The sequence below is a fragment of the Ranitomeya variabilis genome, chromosome 2 (assembly GCF_051348905.1).
Source record: "Ranitomeya variabilis isolate aRanVar5 chromosome 2, aRanVar5.hap1, whole genome shotgun sequence".
NCBI lineage: Eukaryota > Metazoa > Chordata > Amphibia > Anura > Dendrobatidae > Ranitomeya > Ranitomeya variabilis.
In genome coordinates, this window is record NC_135233.1 from 1,033,848,853 (window position 1) to 1,033,860,868 (window position 12,016).

Here is a 12,016-nt window from a genome sequence, read left to right on the forward strand (position 1 = left end):
ACACAGAGGCATCATTGACTGTATATAAAAAGGGAGGACAATATATATTAAGTGAATGCTCTGTATAATAATGGATGATTTCTACATTATAAGGGAGTACACAATGTAATAGTAGATGTTCCCATGCATATTAAGGTAGGACACTATGTAATAATAGATGGTCGCTATACATAATAGTAAAACTTGTTTTACAAACAAGGCTGTTGCTACCATCTTATCTCTGACACCTTACCAGTGACATTTCCTCTGTGTTTTCTTTAATTCTCCATCTGGATAGACTTCCAGTTTAAGTTGGACACACAGAAGTCTGCTGCTTCTAGATTTGATGACAAATCGCATTGCCTGTGAAAGTAAAGTCTACACACTACTGATAAAATGCCAGATTTTTGTCATGTAAAAAAATCATGCTAAGGCCAGCCTCACACTCAGCGTAGAAAAATACGGTCCGTTTTTTACGGCCGTAATACGCCTCAAGCTTCGAAAAACGGTGATCCGTAAGAACTCCGTAGGCAAGGTATGGTCGCGTATTTTGCGCAGGTAATGTTGTGTATGTAATCCGTATGCCCACCGTAATGCGCATTTTTCACGCAACCTGACAAAATGGACATTTAACGTTTTTTGAGGCTGAACTTGATTGCAATTACCGTCATCAACCCTATTTAAGGCCCCTACAACAGGTGGCTCCCTCCCATATGGTCATTTTGTGGTTTGACATCTGTTGTAGTGTTGTGGTAACATTTGTACCATGTCTGACCACCTGCAGTTCACCCCAACGCAGCGGGTTTTGTTTAACTGGGTCTTGTCGCGTCGGTTTGGCCAGCCATACCCTGTGATTGTGGATCCGCGAAGGAGGAGCAGAAGAATGTGGGTGCATCCTCTTTTGACCCAACACCTCACTAAAGGCCATTTTCATCAGCTATATACAGCTCTGCGTGAACATCCTGAAAAGTTCTATCTCTACTGTTGCATGACAATCCAAACATTTGACAGATTGTTGGAGATATTACGCCCAGGAATCACATTTCAGGACACAAGAATGCGCAAAGCCATCTCCGCCGAGGAACGTCTTCTCCTTCTGCTTTTTTGTTTTTTACAAATCAAATATGATTGTGCTTATTCATGTTTTGTGTGCACTCGTGAAACCTACATAATTTTGTTTGGGGTTTCTCTTTCAGATTCCTGGCCACTGGATTGTCCTTTGCGGGACTCCACCTGGAGTTTTTGATTGGCCAATCAACAATTTCTGGCATTGTGCGTTTAACCTGTCGGGAAATATGGGATAGACTCAAGGACCTTGTGATGCCTGAGCCAAAACAGGCTGATTGGCTCAAAATAGCCCGTGGGTTTCAGGTCAATTGTGACTTTCCAAACTGCATTGGAGCGGTGGATGGGAAACATATCAGGGTACGTAAGCCGCCGAACTCTGGCTCCCAATTCTACAACTATAAGCAGTTTTTCTCTGTAGTTCTGTTAGCTGTAGTTGACAGTAACTACAGGTCTATAATTGTATACATTGGGGCCTATGGCCGAACTGGAGACTCTAGGGTCTTCAATTCGTCTATAATGGGTCGGCGGCTACGTGACAACCAGTTAAATCTCCCACCACCACAACAACTCCCAGGCTCCACTGCAGAAGCAATGCCTTTTTTTTTGGTTGGTGATGAGGCGTTCCAACTGACCAGACACGTCATAAGGCCTTATCCCCGGCGCAACCTGGACCACCGTCGGAGGATCTTTAATTTGCGCCTTTCTAGGGCGTGGAGACTGGTGGAGTGCGCCTTTGGAATTCTGGTGGCCAAATGGCGTGTCCTCCAGACTGCCATACAGCTCAGTGAGGCTACAGTCAATGAAGTTATCAAAGCCTCAGTAATTTTGCACAACTATACCCGCATACATGATTGCTTCTCAGATGGTAATGATGAACACATGTTGCGTAGTGTAATTAGGCCAACACCACATGGCCCTGCTCCGCGCCGTCCCCTTTCTGGCATCAAAGTTAGGGATGTTTTGTCAAATTATTTTGTTTCTCCTCAGGGTTCTACTCCCTGGCAAGATTATGCTGTTTCTCAGTTGTGATTTCCTTATTTGATAGATTGCTTGTCAAAATATACTATTTTCTGCCCCTGAAACAGTACTGTGTGTGTTGTGTTTCCTTACTGACCATATGTTTATGTTTATAGAATATGTGTGTGATGCAATAATGATTTGGCCACAAACATCAATTGGCTTTTTTCAACAAATTTTAGTTAAATACCAAGCCTTTTTTGGTTTCCTTGATAACATATTTTTTTCATATGTTAGATTTCCTTTTTTTTTGGTATTTATAAACAAGAAAACACATCAAAGTGGAAATGGTGCCCCAAAAAATAACAAACATGGTAGGCAGCTCACAAAAATAAAGATTATGAATAAAACACAAAAAAATATTACAGATCCCTGTAAGTTGGCGGGGGAGATGGTGGCAGCTCCGGGTCCTGGTCAGGGGGCCTTTGTTGGGCCAATGGGACTTCATCCTGTGAGGATGCAGTGGCTTGTGGCCCAGAATACTGGCCTTGTCCATATTGGCCAGTTGGGTGGTGTCCATAAGCCAATTGTCTCTGTGCCTCATGCTGACGGACATATTGGCTTGCATCATACCCAACCCCAAAATGGCCATGTTGTCCAAACCCAGGTTGGGACCAGCCTACATCACTGGGTCTGGAAAAGTGGCCATATTAGGATTGGGGGTTGTAGGCTGCCATTTGGTAGACTGATGGCCTTTGTATATTTGGTGGTGGGAGGGGTTGAGGTGTAGGCATACGTGGAGGAGGTGCAGCAAATCCTGATTGATCCTGCTCCTGTTGAGGGAATTGAAGGCGCAAGAGGTTGGTTTGGGAAAGCTGCCTTCGCTCAAGATATTCAAACACCTCATAGGGGTTATTTGGAGGTGTGCTTAAATCAATCAGGATTTGCATACACCCTCTCACACGTAGCCTCACCTCACGGGGAAGGGGTCTAAGGTAATGGGCAAGGCTGCGGGAAAAGGCCTCCTCTCCATCATCCGTTGCTGCCCTGGTCAAATAATTGAGGACCCCAGCGTCAACATCATTTCTTGTGGCTTGCAGCTCTCTCCTTCGGCGGGCTCTCCGTAAAGGCCCAGCTGCCTGTGGGGATGACACCAGTGGGCGTGGAGGGCTGCTGCTCTGGGCATGTTCCTCATGCCTTTCAGCATCATGTGCTGCTGATGGTGGTGGTGCTGCATCTTCCTCACTTGCTGCTGCCTGCAGTGATGATGATGCTGATGGGTCCTCAAGGATGGATGCGGAAGATTGAAAAGATGGGCCTGCCACCTCTTCATCCACACTTACAGGATTGATCACAGCCTCCGATTCCGACCCGGTCTCCCTCTCTGGGAGGTTAGACTGTGTTCTGTTAATAAAAGGCAAAAAAATAAAATAAAATTTTTTAGGGCCATTGTTTAATTACACATCTGTGAGATATATTCACAAAAAATACATACACACAACCTCAGATCAGCACATCTCCTTCTCTACTCCACTCTTATCTCAGATTCACACAAGAATATACAAGATTTTTCTTGGGGAGCACCCCAAATGTTAACAACACTATCACAACACATCATAATGTCGCATACCTTTTCAAGCTATCACAAAACCATGAAGACCCACCTCTTCAAACAATCACAGAACATCCAGTACCAACCCATCGAACAAACCACTGCATGAACATCTCTAATCTCGCCTACTACATTCTCACCCATCCCTTGTAGTAGGTAGTGATGCTTGGCGGCCAGGGTCCTCTCTCCTCCAGGACCCTTTTTGACTTTATGCTTGCTTACATTATTGTTTGAACTATATTTACACATCCTTACATGTAACTCACAATGTAATAACCCTAAAAAAAATAATTACTAAGATTGCTTATCACTAAAAATGTGTTGTGAGGTTATTACTTACTGCCTAAGATTCATACTGACATCCAAAAATGAAAGACGGTCATAGTAGATATATTTCCGCTTCTTGAGTGGGGCTGATGACCCACTTCTTGACCGCTGCTGTCTTTCCCACCGGTATTGGTCCCGGATGCTGCACCATCGTGTCATGACATCATCCACTGCAATTACATGGTCACAAATATTGTTCACTATCATTCTGAACATAGCTTATTCCAGTTGGCAGTTAAACTTTACCCCTGATGAAGCCGCCCAGTGCAGGTGGCGACACGCGTTGGGTCTCTCTCTAACCCACATTATGACCCACTCTGGAGGCTATTTCGGTTCTGGCTCTGCATGCCTTTAGGCAGTATTTTCACTGCCTCACCCTACAGGTTGCTTATATTTGCTTTGAATGTTTTGTATTATATCTTGACTTGTAGGTTATATTGGCTTGGTTATTATTGCCTTCAGGCAGTCTTCATTTTCAACTGTTATCCCATGTTGTGCATAGTCCACATGTTGCTCCTCTGGGCACTCTTACTGGCCATTTGTGGTTAACACTACTGTGGCCTCTCTGCTTGTTCATAGTTTGACCCCATGAACCAGCTGTTCTTGCACGTACCTGCTCTGTATTACTAGGCATTACTAGTGCAGTGGGGTTCTTTACTTTGTATTACGTTACAGAGACATACAAGCTGGGGTTTGTTTCACAGGCAGTTTGGTGTTATATACACTGGGTTTTATGGTGTCTTTATTTTCATCTGCTATTTATGCCTTATTTAACTGCATTTTGTCCAGGGGAGAGCCTTGCATAGGGTCCAGTTACTCTCCAGCTGGGCCGTTCTGGCCATTTACAGAGTATTTTACCATCCTATTGTAGTGTGGAGTCATTTGTGGGTTATTTGCCTTATCAGGGGCGATGGTGTATTATTATATATGTTTTTAAATGTTTTTAACTGTGTTTTGTCCTTTGTATGTGCCACTTAATAAAGTTGTGTTTATACATTTCTGCCTCATCTGTAGTATGGTGATCCCCTGCGATAGGGCCTTGTCTCTCTTTTGTTAGTAAAGCTGTCTGATAATAATAATATTAATTATTAATATTATTATTATTATTATTATTATTAATAATAATAATAATAATAATATGAGTGACAAGCAGATCAATACCTAGAGGAAATTTGTGGTTTCACGAAAATTCGAACATTTTGAGATTTGATTCTCGGTTTGCAAAAAAAAAAAAAAATATTTGCACCATTTCCCACACTTCAGAAGCATTAGAGAGTGGGCTAATGTCAATGTTGTGTTGCTGCGTGGGCCTTCTCCAATTCCCCACAGCAATGGCATCACATGGATCATACTTGGTACAATGGGGTTCATTACTGGGGCCATCACAGATCAGCAGTTCCCAGTGGAGCACATCTTGTATAGCAGAGTCATTTTCCTTTTCCAGAGTCAATGAGTAAGCCTCTCTCTCCTGTAGAGTGTAAGCTCTTATGGTCAGCGGGGTCTTCTCTCTATTTTACAGTGTAAGCTCTTATGGTCAGCAGGGTCCTCTCTCTAAACTTCAGACTGTAAGCTTTTATGGTCAGCTGGATCCTCTCTCTCTTTCCTTCAGACTGTAAGCCTTTATGGTCAATGGAGTTTTCTCTCCATCACCTGCAGAGTGTAAGCTCTTAAGGTCAGTGGGGTCCTCTCTCTCCTTCAGACTGTAAGTTCTCTCTCCTGTAGAGTGTAAGCTCTTATGGTCAGCAGGGTCCTCTCTCTCCTGTAGAGTGTAAGCTCTTATGGTCAGCAGGGTCCTCTCTCTCTCCTGTAGAGTGTGAGCTGTTATGGTCAGCGGGGTCCTCTCTCCATCACCTGTAGGGTGTAAGCTCTTATGGTAAGCAGGGTCCTCTCTCCATCACCTGTAGAGTGTAAGCTCTTATGGTCAGCGGGGTCTTCTCTCTATTTTACAGTGTAAGCTCTTATGGTCAGCAGGGTCCTCTCTCCAAACTTCAGAATGTAAGCTTTTATGGTCATCTGGATCCTCTCTTTCCTTCAGAGTGTAAGCTCTTATGGTCAATGGAGCTCTCTCTCCATCACCTGTAGAGTGTAAGCTCTTAAGGTCAGTGGGGTCCTCTCTCTCCTTCAGACTGTAAGTTCTCTCTCCTGTAGAGCTCTTATACTCAGCGGGCTCCTTTCCCTCTTCTGTAGTGTGTAAGCTCTTAAGGTCAGTGAGGTCTTCTCTTTCTGTCCCACTTCTCTAATTTGTGAGATGTTATGGTCAGTGTGCTCTTTTTTCTTTGTCCTGCCTGTACAGCCTAAGCTCTTATGGTCAGCAATATTTTCTCTTTCGCCTTTCCCTGACATATTTTTTTTGAGTAGTTACAAGTTTTCCAGTATTGAGATTTGTGCAAATTTATTTGCTTCAAAATAGAATTTTTGTGGTATATTCGGCGAAGTAAGTAAATTGAAATTTCAAAAGATCTGCTCATCCCTAATTATTATTATTTCTGTATTTCTAAATTATGATTGTTGCTGCTATTTTACTATATACTTTTTATTTTTGTTTGAAATCTTTGACTGTTTCTAACATGTTTTAAAAAACATCCTAATGTTGTTGCTATAATTATTAACAATTCCCCATCGTGAACCATATCTCACTGCAACATCTCCAATGTGTTCTGCCCTAACCACATATTAAGAACCCCTATGGCTTTGTGTTATTACTCATAACAAAGGAGGATATGTTAGACGCTATATAAGTTTATTATGTGTAACATAATATAAAATTTAGCAGCAAAATTTATGAGCAGCTTGTAAGATTTCTCTGGTGGGGTAAGTCAGTAGTGTGAAAGAAGCCTTAATATTACACTTTCCAGCCTAATCCACCATATGGTCAGGCTTTCCTTATTGATAAAAAAAAGGTCTGACTGAATCTTTGCAGACATGGATTTTACATCCTGACATCACATCTGTCACTTGATGCTGAGATTGGCATAGTCAGGATTAGAGTAGCACTTATTGACTTGTGCATTAGACAAGCAAGTTGTTACCAACACCCCCTCCAGATAACACTGAGCCTGTAGTAACCTTAGGGGTTTATAGGCATGAAGATACATGGTGGACTGTATAACAAGAAAATGATTCTCTCTCTTATATATATATATATATATATATATATATATATATATATATATATATATATAGTATATATATGTATATATAGTATATATATGTATATATATATATATATATATATATATATATATATATATATATATATATATATATATTATACAGTATATATAAAAAAAACTACAAGGAAAAAAGTATTATGGCACACCGCTAAATTATTAAATTCGTATTTTTCATTCAGTCCCATTGCCATATGTGTGTAAGCCCACTCCTTACCAAGTCATTATTTACATCCGTTTGTGAATGAATGGCTCAATATTACAGGCTCACTGATACCAACATGGTCAAGTTATAGGATATCACCAGTCTAAAAAAACAGTTGATGACATTTCTTAATTCCGAAATATTCCACCATTAACCGTTAGTGTTTTAATGGAATAGTGGGAATATTTTGTAACTCAGCCTCGAAGTGGAGACCATTTAACATTACTGAGCAGGGTCACCGAGTGCTGAGGAGTAGAGGGCAGGAATTCACCAACGCTCTACTGACTCCATAACTGCATAGTCCATACCTCCTCTGGTATTACCATACCCACAAACACTGCGCCCCCCGCCGGGAGCTTCATTACATGAGTTTAAATGACCAAGCAGCAGAATACAAGCCTTGCATCACCAAGTACAATGCTAAGCTTCTGTGTGGTGAAAAGCACATAGGCACTGGACTCTCGAGCAGCAGAAACGTGTTCCATACACCGACACTTCTCTATCTGGCAAATGGATGAATATGGGTTTCGGCTAAAGCAATGGAGTACATTACCTGCCTGGCTGTGTTGTGCTGGGTTAAAAATTTGATGACGCTAATGACTTTTTTTAGGGGGCAGAAGCAGTCTAGGCCCCTTAGTTCCAGTGAAGAAAAATCTCTATGCTTAGCTCCAGTGAATTTCCATTTTTAGTTCCATAGATGGACATTTTATACAATTGTATGCTTCCAAAGATGTGGGAAGAGTTTGCGGAAGGTGTTTTTCTGTTCTAGCATAACTGTGCACCAGTGCAACATAGAAAGGTCCATAAAGGTATATCTGTAAGTGAAGGATTGCTCTCCCCCCTAGCTCCCCGCACACATAAACAATTGACTGCTTTGTAAGAATTTATTTGTTCTCTATGGGGAGAGTGAAGTAAGCCTCTGTCAGACTCATATGGCGACATTTTCTCAAGAAGGATATAAGAAATAACATATCGCGAACAATATCAGTATCAAATGACAAGGATACTGAATAATAACAACATCAATAAATATTATTATTGACAACACCGATATCAAATGCTAAGAATATTGCACAACAAAATATTCTAACTTAGATTATAGGGGACGGTCAGCAAAGAAATCACGTCGACAAAAATGTATAACAATAAATTATTTTATATCCCGAACCAAATGCACAGTATAAAACTGATATAACAAATAACCCTTAACAAATCATTCCAATATTACAACAGATGATACATACATTCCTTAGGCTTATGCTCATTTCCATCATATCATAGTTACCAGAAAGGAACCCTTCACATAATGTCTCCTGGTTATGCCACCTTGGTGTGGTCCTCATCTCCTGGCAATGTCTTCCCCGAGGTATGGCCTACCTCTCTCAGGGACCCATCAATGCACACCAACCTTCATCCAGGGACTGCTGAATGCCAACCAAGTCCTTTCTTTCTCAGTGTTCTCCTTGACCTGTGTCACATTCAAGTCCTTTATGCTTCATTTGAGACTTCAGCTCTCCCCCACTATGTCTCACCTTGGAAACAAAGAACTGTATTCTTCAGTTTGTTATTTCCCAACAATATGCTCACAAAGGATAATGACATCCTGAATACTCTTCCTTTACACACTGTATTTAAATTAGACAGAGACAAGCTAACCGGGTGTTATCACCCAATAATGGTTTTAATACAAAGGACATTTCTTGTGGTCTTAGGACCTTTTGCACTTTCAGATGCCATACATATTGACATAAGCATCCTGAATACTACATCTAAGGGGCTTTTAGAAATTGACCAAAGGCCTACATTTTAGCTACAAAATACATAATTATGTATACCCATATTTCAATGTCTTACATCTGCGTATCCTACAAGGAGACCACAAGTATCAACCATTTGAATGCAATCTGTCCAATTCCCTTCTTGTTCAACCTCTTCTGTTAGGAAAAGTTGAGGTTGGAGGGTTTGGACAGCTAAAATCTGACATGCAAGGAAAACTTTTTCTTTGCACACTGTTTTTTTCTTGCGCTTCAAAAACAAGTATCCTGTGAAAGTGCTGTGTATATGTACAGCGCACAGAAAAAATAGAATGTATGTGTCATTGGTGACCGAAGTCTTAAACTTCAACAGAAAGCTGGCCAAAATTGAGGTGTATTAGGTGTATCCTACGTAGCAGGATCTGATGATCGCTGCTATGTAGCAGAGCCGCTCGCCTTGTGCCAGCTTCTAGTCTCCTATTGGCTATTGAAGCATGGCAAAAGTAAAAAAAAAAAAATATATATATATATATATATATATAAAAGTTTAAATCACCCCCCTTTCGCCCCATTCAAAATAAATCAATAAAGAAAAATCAAACCTACACATATTTGGTATCACCGCGTTCAGATCTATCAATAAAAAAAAGCATTCACCTGATTGCTAAACAGCGTAGCGAGAAAAAATTTGAAACGCCAGAATTACATTTTTTTGGTCGCCGTGACATTGCATTAAAATGCAATAACGGGCGATCAAAAGAATGCATCTGCACCGAAATGGTATAATTAAAAACGCCAGCTCAGCACACAAAAAATAAGCCCTCACCTGACCCCAGATCATGAAAAATGGAGACGCTACGGGTATTGGAAAATGGCGCAATTTTTTTTTGTTTTTAGCAAAGTTTGGAATTTTTTTTCACCACTTACATAAATAATAACCTAGTCAGGTTAGGTGTCTATGAACTCGTAATGACCTGGAGAATCAAAATGGCAGGTCAGTTTTAGCATTTAGTGAACCTAGCAAAAAAGCCAAACAAAAAACCAGTGTGGGACTGCACTTTTTTTGCAATTTCACCGCACTTGGAAATTTTTTCCCGGTTTCTAGTACAAGACATGCTAAAACCAATGATGTCGTTCAAAAGTACACATCACAAAATGTCTAAGGCCTATTTTTCCCTGGAATCAATACTAGGCAGTACCTGCCTAGCAGCGGAGGCTGGCACCCTAATAAGATTTTGTCTCCCCGCTTCACAGTAGCTCACCCTAGTTTGCCCTAGTTATCCCTGCTAAACATACAAATGTAAATATATCACTAGTTTAGACAACATAGGCACTACTGTAAACAGGGCATAAAGACACACCATGAAAGAAATGAAAAACTTGTCATATTCTAGATGTCATAATATCAGTCTCTGATGCCTCAACGAGTTTCTCCAAGAAAGTGGATCATCAGGAGGCCAAATTATAAATCATAGAGAGATAGAGATGACTGTAGTCAAGCAGAGTAATCAAGTTTTGGAATAATGAGGACTAAAAAGTGCTTGGTGTCATTGGACATTTTCAATTGAGTTGCAAGCAAATGATTAGTAAAGAAAGCAATCATGGCGTTATAACTAGGGATGGGCGAACCCAAACTGTAAAGTTATGGACCCGTACTGAACACATAGTGTTTGGTCACAAGGTCCCAAACACGGGAGTGGGAACCCGTGCTACAGTTCGGGTCCAGATGGGGTCCAGGGCCTGTAAAAGCATAACATTAATAACAAACATTAGAAATATACTTACCTGTCCAGCGATGCGTCCTCCTGTCCCGCTGTCTCCCAGCCGCATCTGCTTTCGGTGCTCTTATTATCTTCCGGTGGTATTCAATGATATCCCTGCATGAACACTGCCAAGGCCAGCCGAAAATTGCCGAGCGCTGAACAGTGGAGTGAATAATCCAGAAGTTAATGAGTGGCCCCGGAAGTAGATGCTGCCAGGAGACAGCGAGACGGGAGGACGCGTCGCTGGACCGGTAAGTATAATTATAATGTTTATTATTAATTTTATGCTTTGTTTTACAGACCCCCCCACCCCATCCCATATCTGTAAAGTCCAAGTTCGGTGTTCGGATGCAAGTTCATGTCCTCTCCGGCCCCGAACTCGAACTTTACAAGAAAACTCGGGCGAACCCGCTGATCCCGATCATTGGGGGGTTCACCCATCACTAGTTATAACTTAACTTTAATGGTAGAGGTGATCTATATATAGTGATACAAGATGATTTCTCAACAACAAGGCATCTGATATGAGACACACAAGTATGATTTTTTCCAGCATTCTATAACCTGTATTCACATATTAATAGTTTACATAGGTCAAATGTGGTAACAGATTCCCTTTAATTTTGCAGATCTAATTAGGAATTCTGCCTTACATTTGCTGGCGCTATCACCAAGGAAATTAGCTACCAAGAAAAAGTCTAGTCAAACAGTGGAAGAGGTATCCACCATGTTGTTGTTGCCTTGATACAAACCCATAGTGTCTGCTACGTACATTGACAATTCTTTTTATAGTTCTGTATCCCATATATAGGACAACGGCATGCTAAATTAGAAATTCTATATATTTGGACTCTAGGGAAGTTCAGGTTTTTCCAATTCCTTGCGTGGTTGAACCTTGACCATTGATAAATTGAGCTCCAATAAAGGAGATAATCCATAGGCTTGGTTTATGTGTGTTTCCTCAGGCAAATGAAGAAACATGTTAAAGTAGAATATCCTTTGGCTTTCATTATTGAATACTGATAAACTCCTGAGGATCCTACCTCGGAGCTGTAATTTTTTGTAGTTCTTTTTACATTCTCCTAAATACGCTATCAATTGTAGATTTTATGAATACATAGCAGCAATGTGTCTTTTGTTTTCATTTAAGACCAATTTCCCCTGCATTGTGTTGAAGCCTC